We start from the raw sequence: 12,246 nt of genomic DNA, 5'->3' as shown, positions 1-12,246 counted from the left end.
TCCTACATTTCCTGCCGTCTGTAATCACAGACATTACCAGTGGAAAGCCGTGAAATGACCAGCAAACTGATAATATTTACAACTCCAGGGACTTTAGGGAGCGTTTTCCCTTGAATTTGCTTTCAAATATTAGGAATTCTTGTTTATACAGCTCAAAATTTGTGTAGAAACCTGTAAGTGAGGACTATAGAGCTTATGTTTACAACTGAGGCCGAATTACTCTGGCGACTTTTGGATGACTCAGTTAAAATCCTTCCGGTTCCAGTACATAGTTGTAAGAAAACCCTATAGTTGTGGTAAAACTCTTAAAATACGCAATTAGAGTTTCCAGAAATGATTAAAAACTTGGAAGAACCACTTGAAATAAAAGTTAATAGATTCTTCCCACTTTTCCTTCCCTTTGTAATCACAGACATTACCAGTGGAAAGCCGGGAAATGACCAGAAAACTGATAATATTTGCAACTAAGGGCACTTTAGGGAGCGTTTTCACTTGAATTTGATTTCAAATATTAGGAATTCTTGTTTATACAGCTCAAAATTTGTGTAGAAAGGCTGTAAGTGAGGTCTATACTGCGTATGTTTACAATGGAGGCCGCATTACTCTGGCGACTTTTGTATGACTGAGTTAAAATCCATTCGGTTCCAGTACATAGTTTTAAGAAAACTCTCTAGTTGTGGTAAAACTCTTAAAATACGCAATTAGAGTTTCCAGAAATGATTAAAAACTTGGAAGAACCACTTGAAATAAAAGTTAATAGATTCTTCCTACATATCCTGCCGTTTGTAATCACATACATTACGAGAGGAAAGCCATGAAATGACCAGCAAACTGATAATATTTACAACTCCGGGCACTTTAGGGAGCGTTTTCACTTGAATTTGCTTTCAAATATTAGGAATTCTTGTTTATACAGCTCAAAATTTGTGTAGAAATGCTGTAAGGGAGGTCTATACTGCGTATGTTTACAATTGAGGCCGCATTACTCTGGCGACTTTTGTATGACTCAGTTAAAATCTTTTCGGTTCCAGTACAAATTTGTAAGAAAACTCTCTAGTTGTGGTAAAACTCTTAAAATACGTAATTAGAGTTTCCAGAAATGATTAAAAACTTGGAAGAACCACTTGAAATAAAAGTAAATAGATTCTTCCTACATTTCCTGCCGTTTGTAATCACAGACATTACCAGTGGAAAGCCGTGAAATGACCAGAAAATTGATAATATTTACAACTCCGGGCACTTTAGGGAGCGTTTTCACTTGAATTTGCTTTCAAATATTAGGAATTCTTGTTTATACAGCTCAAAATTTGTGTAGAAAGGCTGTAAGTGAGGTCTATACTGCGTATGTTTACAATTGAGGCCGCATTACTCTTGCGACTTTTGTATGACTCAGTTAAAATCATTCCGGTTCCAGTACATAGTTGTAAGAAAACTCTCTAGTTGTGGTAAAACTCTTAAAATACGCAATTAGAGTTTCCAGAAATGATTAAAAACTTGGAAGAACCACTTGAAATAAAAGTAAATCGATTCTTCCGACATTTCCTGCCGTTTGTAATCACAGACATTACCAGTGGAAAACCGTGAAATGACCAGCAAACTGATAATATTTACAACTCCAGGGACTTTAGGGAGCGTTTTCCCTTGAATTTGCTTTCAAATATTAGGAATTCTTGTTTATACAGCTCAAAATTTGTGTAGAAAGCCTGTAAGTGAGGACTATACTGCTTATGTTTACAATTGAGGCCAATGACTCTGGCGACTTTGGTATGACTCAGTTAAAATCCTTCCGGTTCCAGTACATAGTTGTAAGGAAACTCTCAGGTTGTGGTAAAACTCTTAAAATACGCAATGAGAGTTTCCAGAAATGATTAAAAACTTGGAAGAACCACTTGAAATAAAAGTTAATAGATTCTTCCTACATTTCCTGCCGTTTGTAATCACAGACATTACCAGTGGAAAGACGTGAAATGACCAGCAAACTGATAATATTTACAACTCCGGGAACTTTAGGAAGCGTTTTCTCTTGAATTTGCTGTCAAATATTAGGAATTCTTGTTTATACAGCTCAAAATTTGTGTAGAAAGGCTGTAAGTGAGGTCTATACTGCGTATGTTTACAATTGAGGCCGCATTACCCTGGCGACTTTTGTATGACTCAGTTAAAATCCTTCCGGTTCCAGTACATAGTTGTAAGAAAACTCTCTAGTTGTGGTAAAACTCTTAAAATACGCAATTAGAGTTTCCAGAAATGATTAAAAACTTGGAAGAACCACTTGAAATAAAAGTATATCGATTCTTCCGACATTTCCTGCCGTTTGTAATGACAAACATTACCAGTGGAAAGCCGTGAAATGACCAGAAAACTGATAATATTTACAACTCCGGGCACTTTAGGGAGCGTTTTCACTTGAATTTGCTTTTAAATATTAGGAATTCTTGTTTATACAGCTCAAAATTTGTGTAGAAAGGCTGTAAGTGAGGTCTATACTGCGTATGTTTACAATAGAGGCCGCATTACTCTGGCGACTTTTGTATGACTCAGTTAAAATCCTTCCGGTTCCAGTACATAGTTGTAAGAAAACTCTCTAGTTGTGGTAAAACTCTTAAAATACGCAATTAGAGTTTCCAGAAATGATTAAAAACTTGGAAGAACCACTTGAAATAAAAGTAAATCGATTCTTCCGACATTTCCTGCCGTTTGTAATGACAGACATTACCAGTGGAAAGCCGTGAAATGACCAGCAAACTGATAATATTTACAAATCCAGGGACTTTAGGGAGCGTTTTCCCTTGAATTTGCTTTCAAATATTAGGAATTCTTGTTTATACAGCTCCAAATTTGTGTAGAAAGCCTGGAAGTGAGGACTATACAGCTTATGTTTACAATTGAGGCCAATGACTCTGGCGACTTTTGTATGACTCAGTTAAAATCCTTCTGGTTCCAGTACATATTTGTAAGAAAACTCTCTAGTTGTGGTAAAACTCTTAAAATACGCAATTAGAGTTTCCCGAAATGATAAAAAACTTGGAAGAACCACTTGAAATAAAAGTGAATATATTTTTCCTACATTTCCTGCCGTTTGTAATCACAGACATTATCAGTGGAAAGCCGTGAAATGACCAGAAAACTGATAATATTTACAACTCCGGGCACTTTAGGGAGCGTTTTCACTTGAATTTGCGTTTAAATATTAGGAATTCTTGTTTATACAGCTCAAAATTTGTGTAGAAAGGCTGTAAGTGAGGTCTATACTGTGTATGTTTACAATTGAGGCCGCATTACCCTGGCGACTTTTGTATGACTCAGTTAAAATCCTTCCGGTTCCAGTACATAGTTGTAAGAAAACTCTCTAGTTTTGGTAAAACTCTTAAAATACGCAATTAGAGTTTCCAGAAATGATTAAAAACTTGGAAGAACCACTTGAAATAAAAGTATATCGATTCTTCCGACATTTCCTGCCGTTTGTAATGCAAACATTACCAGTGGAAAGCCGTGAAATGACCAGAAAACTGATAATATTTACAACTCCGGGCACTTTAGGGAGCGTTTTCACTTGAATTTGCTTTTAAATATTAGGAATTCTTGTTTATACAGCTCAAAATTTGTGTAGAAAGGCTGTAAGTGAGGTCTATACTGCGTATGTTTACAATTGAGGCCGCATTACTCTGGCGACTTTTGTATGACTCAGTTAAAATCCTTCCGGTTCCAGTACATAGTTGTAAGAAAACTCTCTAGTTGTGGTAAAACTCTTAAAATACACAATTAGAGTTTCCAGAAATGATTAAAAACTTGGAAGAACCACTTGAAATAAAAGTAAAACGATTCTTCCGACATTTCCTGCCGTTTGTAATGACAGACATTACCAGTGGAAAGCCGTGAAATGACCAGCAAACTGATAATATTTACAATTCCAGGGACTTTAGGGAGCGTTTTCCCTTGAATTTGCTTTCAAATATTAGGAATTCTTGTTTATACAGCTCAAAATTTGTGTAGAAAGCCTGTAAGTGACGACTATACAGCTTATGTTTACAATTGAGGCCAATGACTCTGGCGACTTTTGTATGACTCAGTTAAAATCCTTCTGGTTCCAGTACATATTTGTAAGAAAACTCTCTAGTTGTGGTAAAACTCTTAAAATACGCAATTAGAGTTTCCAGAAATGATTAAAAACTTGGAAGAACCACTTGAAATAAAAGTAAATAGATTCTTCCTACATATCCTGCCGTTTGTAATCACAGACATTACCAGAGGAAAGCCGTGAAATGACCAGCAAACTGATAATATCTACAACTCCGGGCACTTCAGGGATAGTGTTCAATTGAATTGGCTTTCAAATATTAGGAATTCTTGTTTATACAGCTCAAAATTTGTGTAGAAAGCCTGTAAGTGAGGACTATACTTCTTATGTTTACAATTGAGGCCAATGACTCTGGCGACTTTGGTATGACTCAGTTAAAATCCTTCCGGTTCCATTACATAGTTGTAAGAAAACTCTATAGTTGTGGTAAAACTCTTAAAATACTCAATTAGAGTTTCCAGAAATGATTAAAAACTTGGAAGAACCACTTGAAATAAAAGTAAATAGATTCTTCCTACATATCCTGCCGTTTGTAATCACAGACATTACCAGAGGAAAGCCGTGAAATGACCAGCAAACTGATAATATTTACAACTCCGGGCACTTTACGGAGCGTTTTCACTTGAATTTGCTTTCAAATATTAGGAATTCTTGTTTATACAGCTCAAAATTTGTGTAGAAATGCTGTACGTGAAGTCTATACTGCGTATGTTTACAATTGAGGCGGCATTACTCTGGCGACTTTTGTATGACTCAGTTGAAATCTTTTCGGTTCCAGTACATATTTGTAAGAAAACTCTCTAGTTGTGGTAAAACTCTTAAAATACGTAATTAGAGTTTCCAGAAATGATTAAAAACTTGGAAGAACCACTTGAAATAAAAATAAATAGATTCTTCCTACATTTCCTGCCGTTTGTAATCACAGACATCACCAGTGGAAAGACCTGAAATGACCAGCAAACTGAGAATATTTCCAACTCCGGGCACTGTAGGGAGCGTTTTCTGTTGAATTTGCTTTCAAATATAAGGAATTCTTGTTTATACAACTCAAAATTTGTGTAGAAAGGCTGTAAGTGAGGTCTATACTGCGTATGTTTACAATTGAGCCCGCATTACTCTGGCGACATTTGTATGACTCAGTTAAAATCCTTCCGGTTCCAGTACATAGTTGTAAGAAAAGTCTCTAGTTGTGTAAAACTCTTAAAATACGCAATTAGAGTTTCCAGAAATGATTAAAAACTTGGAAGAACCACTTGAAATAAAAGTAAATCGATTCTTCCGACATTTCCTGCCGTTTGTAATGACAGACATTACCAGTGGAAAGCCGTGAAATGACCAGCAAACTGATAATATTTACAACTCCAGGGACTTTAGGGAGCGTTTTCCCTTGAATTTGCTTTCAAATATTAAGAATTCTTGTTTATACAGCTCAAAATTTGTGTAGAAAGCCTGTAAGTGAGGAGTATACAGCTTATGTTTACAATTGAGGCCAAATTAATCTGGCGACTTTTGGATGACTCAGTTAAAATCCTTCCGGTTCCAGTACATAGTTGTAAGAAAACTCTCTAGTTGTGGTAAAACTCTTAAAATACGCAATTAGAGTTTCCAGAAATGATTAAAAACTTGGAAGAACCACTTGAAATAAAAGTAAATATATTTTTCCTACATTTCCTGCCGTTTGTAATCACAGACATTATCAGTGGAAAGCCGTGAAATGACCAGAAAACTGATAATATTTACAACTCCGGGCACTTTAGGGAGCGTTTTCACTTGAATTTGCTTTTCAATATTAGGAATTCTTGTTTATACAGCTCAAAATTTGTGTAGAAAGGCTGTAAGTGAGGTCTATACTGCGTATGTTTACAATTGAGGCCGCATTACTCTGGCGACTTTTGTATGACTCAGTTAAAATCCTTCCGGTTCCAGTACATAGTTGTAAGAAAACTCTCTAGTTGTGGTAAAACTCTTAAAATACACAATTAGAGTTTCCAGAAATGATTAAAAACTTGGAAGAACCACTTGAAATAAAAGTAAAACGATTCTTCCGACATTTCCTGCCGTTTGTAATGACAGACATTACCAGTGGAAAGCCGTGAAATGACCAGCAAACTGATAATATTTACAACTCCAGGGACTTTAGGGAGCGTTTTCCCTTGAATTTGCTTTCAAATATTAGGAATTCTTGTTTATACAGCTCAAAATTTGTGTAGAAAGCCTGTAAGTGACGACTATACAGCTTATGTTTACAATTGAGGCCAATGACTCTGGCGACTTTTGTATGACTCAGTTAAAATCCTTCTGGTTCCAGTACATATTTGTAAGAAAACTCTCTAGTTGTGGTAAAACTCTTAAAATACGCAATTAGAGTTTCCAGAAATGATTAAAAACTTGGAAGAACCACTTGAAATAAAAGTAAATAGATTCTTCCTACATATCCTGCCGTTTGTAATCACAGACATTACCAGAGGAAAGCCGTGAAATGACCAGCAAACTGATAATATCTACAACTCCGGGCACTTCAGGGATAGTGTTCAATTGAATTGGCTTTCAAATATTAGGAATTCTTGTTTATACAGCTCAAAATTTGTGTAGAAAGCCTGTAAGTGAGGACTATACTTCTTATGTTTACAATTGAGGCCAATGACTCTGGCGACTTTGGTATGACTCAGTTAAAATCCTTCCGGTTCCATTACATAGTTGTAAGAAAACTCTATAGTTGTGGTAAAACTCTTAAAATACTCAATTAGAGTTTCCAGAAATGATTAAAAACTTGGAAGAACCACTTGAAATAAAAGTAAATAGATTCTTCCTACATATCCTGCCGTTTGTAATCACAGACATTACCAGAGGAAAGCCGTGAAATGACCAGCAAACTGATAATATTTACAACTCCGGGCACTTTACGGAGCGTTTTCACTTGAATTTGCTTTCAAATATTAGGAATTCTTGTTTATACAGCTCAAAATTTGTGTAGAAATGCTGTACGTGAAGTCTATACTGCGTATGTTTACAATTGAGGCGGCATTACTCTGGCAACTTTTGTATGACTCAGTTGAAATCTTTTCGGTTCCAGTACATATTTGTAAGAAAACTCTCTAGTTGTGGTAAAACTCTTAAAATACGTAATTAGAGTTTCCAGAAATGATTAAAAACTTGGAAGAACCACTTGAAATAAAAATAAATAGATTCTTCCTACATTTCCTGCCGTTTGTAATCACAGACATCACCAGTGGAAAGACCTGAAATGACCAGCAAACTGAGAATATTTCCAACTCCGGGCACTGTAGGGAGCGTTTTCTGTTGAATTTGCTTTCAAATATAAGGAATTCTTGTTTATACAACTCAAAATTTGTGTAGAAAGGCTGTAAGTGAGGTCTATACTGCGTATGTTTACAATTGAGCCCGCATTACTCTGGCGACATTTGTATGACTCAGTTAAAATCCTTCCGGTTCCAGTACATAGTTGTAAGAAAAGTCTCTAGTTGTGTAAAACTCTTAAAATACGCAATTAGAGTTTCCAGAAATGATTAAAAACTTGGAAGAACCACTTGAAATAAAAGTAAATCGATTCTTCCGACATTTCCTGCCGTTTGTAATGACAGACATTACCAGTGGAAAGCCGTGAAATGACCAGCAAACTGATAATATTTACAACTCCAGGGACTTTAGGGAGCGTTTTCCCTTGTATTTGCTTTCAAATATTAAGAATTCTTGTTTATACAGCTCAAAATTTGTGTAGAAAGCCTGTAAGTGAGGAGTATACAGCTTATGTTTACAATTGAGGCCAAATTAATCTGGCGACTTTTGGATGACTCAGTTAAAATCCTTCCGGTTCCAGTACATAGTTGTAAGAAAACTCTCTAGTTGTGGTAAAACTCTTAAAATACGCAATTAGAGTTTCCAGAAATGATTAAAAACTTGGAAGAACCACTTGAAATAAAAGTAAATATATTTTTCCTACATTTCCTGCCGTTTGTAATCACAGACATTATCAGTGGAAAGCCGTGAAATGACCAGAAAACTGATAATATTTACAACTCCGGGCACTTTAGGGAGCGTTTTCACTTGAATTTGCTTTTCAATATTAGGAATTCTTGTTTATACAGCTCAAAATTTGTGTAGAAAGGCTGTAAGTGAGGTCTATACTGCGTATGTTTACAATTGAGGCCGCATTACTCTGGCGACTTTTGTATGACTCAGTTAAAATCCTTCCGGTTCCAGTACATAGTTGTAAGAAAACTCTCTAGTTGTGGTAAAACTCTTAAAATACACAATTAGAGTTTCCAGAAATGATTAAAAACTTGGAAGAACCACTTGAAATAAAAGTAAAACGATTCTTCCGACATTTCCTGCCGTTTGTAATGACAGACATTACCAGTGGAAAGCCGTGAAATGACCAGCAAACTGATAATATTTACAACTCCAGGGACTTTAGGGAGCGTTTTCCCTTGAATTTGCTTTCAAATATTAGGAATTCTTGTTTATACAGCTCAAAATTTGTGTAGAAAGCCTGTAAGTGACGACTATACAGCTTATGTTTACAATTGAGGCCAATGACTCTGGCGACTTTTGTATGACTCAGTTAAAATCCTTCTGGTTCCAGTACATATTTGTAAGAAAACTCTCTAGTTGTGGTAAAACTCTTAAAATACGCAATTAGAGTTTCCAGAAATGATTAAAAACTTGGAAGAACCACTTGAAATAAAAGTAAATAGATTCTTCCTACATATCCTGCCGTTTGTAATCACAGACATTACCAGAGGAAAGCCGTGAAATGACCAGCAAACTGATAATATCTACAACTCCGGGCACTTCAGGGATAGTGTTCAATTGAATTGGCTTTCAAATATTAGGAATTCTTGTTTATACAGCTCAAAATTTGTGTAGAAAGCCTGTAAGTGAGGACTATACTGCTTATGTTTACAATTGAGGCCAATGACTCTGGCGACTTTGGTATGACTCAGTTAAAATCCTTCCGGTTCCATTACATAGTTGTAAGAAAACTCTATAGTTGTGGTAAAACTCTTAAAATACTCAATTAGAGTTTCCAGAAATGATTAAAAACTTGGAAGAACCACTTGAAATAAAAGTAAATAGATTCTTCCTACATATCCTGCCGTTTGTAATCACAGACATTACCAGAGGAAAGCCGTGAAATGACCAGCAAACTGATAATATTTACAACTCCGGGCACTTTACGGAGCGTTTTCACTTGAATTTGCTTTCAAATATTAGGAATTCTTGTTTATACAGCTCAAAATTTGTGTAGAAATGCTGTACGTGAAGTCTATACTGCGTATGTTTACAATTGAGGCGGCATTACTCTGGCGACTTTTGTATGACTCAGTTGAAATCTTTTCGGTTCCAGTACATATTTGTAAGAAAACTCTCTAGTTGTGGTAAAACTCTTAAAATACGTAATTAGAGTTTCCAGAAATGATTAAAAACTTGGAAGAACCACTTGAAATAAAAATAAATAGATTCTTCCTACATTTCCTGCCGTTTGTAATCACAGACATCACCAGTGGAAAGACCTGAAATGACCAGCAAACTGAGAATATTTCCAACTCCGGGCACTGTAGGGAGCGTTTTCTGTTGAATTTGCTTTCAAATATAAGGAATTCTTGTTTATACAACTCAAAATTTGTGTAGAAAGGCTGTAAGTGAGGTCTATACTGCGTATGTTTACAATTGAGCCCGCATTACTCTGGCGACATTTGTATGACTCAGTTAAAATCCTTCCGGTTCCAGTACATAGTTGTAAGAAAAGTCTCTAGTTGTGTAAAACTCTTAAAATACGCAATTAGAGTTTCCAGAAATGATTAAAAACTTGGAAGAACCACTTGAAATAAAAGTAAATCGATTCTTCCGACATTTCCTGCCGTTTGTAATGACAGACATTACCAGTGGAAAGCCGTGAAATGACCAGCAAACTGATAATATTTACAACTCCAGGGACTTTAGGGAGCGTTTTCCCTTGAATTTGCTTTCAAATATTAAGAATTCTTGTTTATACAGCTCAAAATTTGTGTAGAAAGCCTGTAAGTGAGGAGTATACAGCTTATGTTTACAATTGAGGCCAAATTAATCTGGCGACTTTTGGATGACTCAGTTAAAATCCTTCCGGTTCCAGTACATAGTTGTAAGAAAACTCTCTAGTTGTGGTAAAACTCTTAAAATACGCAATTAGAGTTTCCAGAAATGATTAAAAACTTGGAAGAACCACTTGAAATAAAAGTATATCGATTCTTCCGACATTTCCTGCCGTTTGTAATGACAAACATTACCAGTGGAAAGCCGTGAAATGACCAGCAAACTGATAATATTTACAACTCCTGGGAGTTTAGGGAGCGTTTTCCCTTGAATTTGCTTTCATATATTAGGAATTCTTGTTTATACAGCTCAAAATTTGTGTAGAAAGCCTGTAAGTGAGGACTATACAGCTTATGTTTACAATTGAGGCCGAATTACTCTGGCGACTTTTGGATGACTCAGTTAAAATCTTTCCGTTTCCAGTACATAGTTGTAAGAAAACTCTCTAGTTGTGGTAAAACTCTTAAAATACGCAATTAGAGTTTCCAGAAATGATTAAAAACTTGGAAGAACCACTTGAAATAAAAGTAAATATATTTTTCCTACATTTCCTGCCGTTTGTAATCACAGACATTATCAGTGGAAAGCCGTGAAATGACCAGAAAACTGATAATATTTACAACTCCGGGCACTTTAGGGAGCGTTTTCACTTGAATTTGCTTTTAAATATTAGGAATTCTTGTTTATACAGCTCAAAATTTGTGTAGAAAGGCTGTAAGTGAGGTCTATACTGCGTATGTTTACAATTGAGGCCGCATTACCCTGGCGACTTTTGTATGACTCAGTTAAAATCCTTCCGGTTCCAGTACATAGTTGTAAGAAAACTCTCTAGTTGTGGTAAAACTCTTAAAATACGCAATTAGAGTTTCCAGAAATGATTAAAAACTTGGAAGAACCACTTGAAATAAAAGTAAATAGATTCTTCCTACATTTCCTGCCATTTGTAATCACAGACATTACCAGAGGAAAGCCGTGAAATGACCAGCAAACTGATAATATCTACAACTCCGGGCACTTCAGGGATAGTGTTCAATTGAATTGGCTTTCAAATATTAGGAATTCTTGTTTATACAGCTCAAAATTTGTGTAGAAAGCCTGTAAGTGAGGACTATACTGCTTATGTTTACAATTGAGGCCAATGACTCTGGCGACTTTGGTATGACTCAGTTAAAATTTTTCCGGTTCCAGTACATAGTTGTAAGAAAACTCTATAGTTGTGGTAAAACTCTTAAAATACGCAATTAGAGTTCCCAGAAATGATTAAAAACTTGGAAGAACCACTTGAAATAAAAGTAAATAGATTCTTCCTACATATCCTGCCGTTTGTAATCACAGACATTACCAGAGGAAAGCCGTGAAATGACCAGAAAACTGATAATATTTACAACTCCGGGCACTTTAGGGAGCGTTTTCACTTGAATTTGCTTTTAAATATTAGGAATTCTTGTTTATACAGCTCAAAATTTGTGTAGAAAGGCTGTAAGTGAGGTCTATACTGCGTATGTTTACAATTGAGGCCGCATTACCCTGGCGACTTTTGTATGACTCAGTTAAAATCCTTCCGGTTCCAGTACATAGTTGTAAGAAAACTCTCTAGTTGTGGTAAAACTCTTAAAATACGCAATTAGAGTTTCCAGAAATGATTAAAAACTTGGAAGAACCACTTGAAATAAAAGTAAATAGAGTCTTTCTACATTTCCTGCCGTTTGTAATCACAGACATTACCATTGGAAAGATGTGAAATGACCAGAAAACTGATAATATCTACAACTCCGGGCACTTCAGGGATAGTGTTCAATTGAATTGGCTTTCAAATATTAGGAATTCTTGTTTATACAGCTCAAAATTTGTGTAGAAAGCCTGTAAGTGAGGACTATACTGCTTATGTTTACAATTGAGGCCAATGACTCTGGCGACTTTGGTATGACTCAGTTAAAATCCTTCCGGTTCCAGTACATAGTTGTAAGAAAACTCTCTAGTTGTGGTAAAACTCTTAAAATACGCAATTAGAGTTTCCAGAAATGATTAAAAACTTGGAAGAACCACTTGAAATAAAAGTAAATATATTTTTCCTA

This window comes from Myotis nattereri, assembly GCF_964212035.1.
Source record: "Myotis nattereri genome assembly, chromosome: 16".
In the NCBI taxonomy this organism is placed as follows: domain Eukaryota; kingdom Metazoa; phylum Chordata; class Mammalia; order Chiroptera; family Vespertilionidae; genus Myotis; species Myotis nattereri.
The sequence above is the reverse complement of the archived record's forward strand: the minus strand, read 5'-3'. Positions refer to the sequence as shown.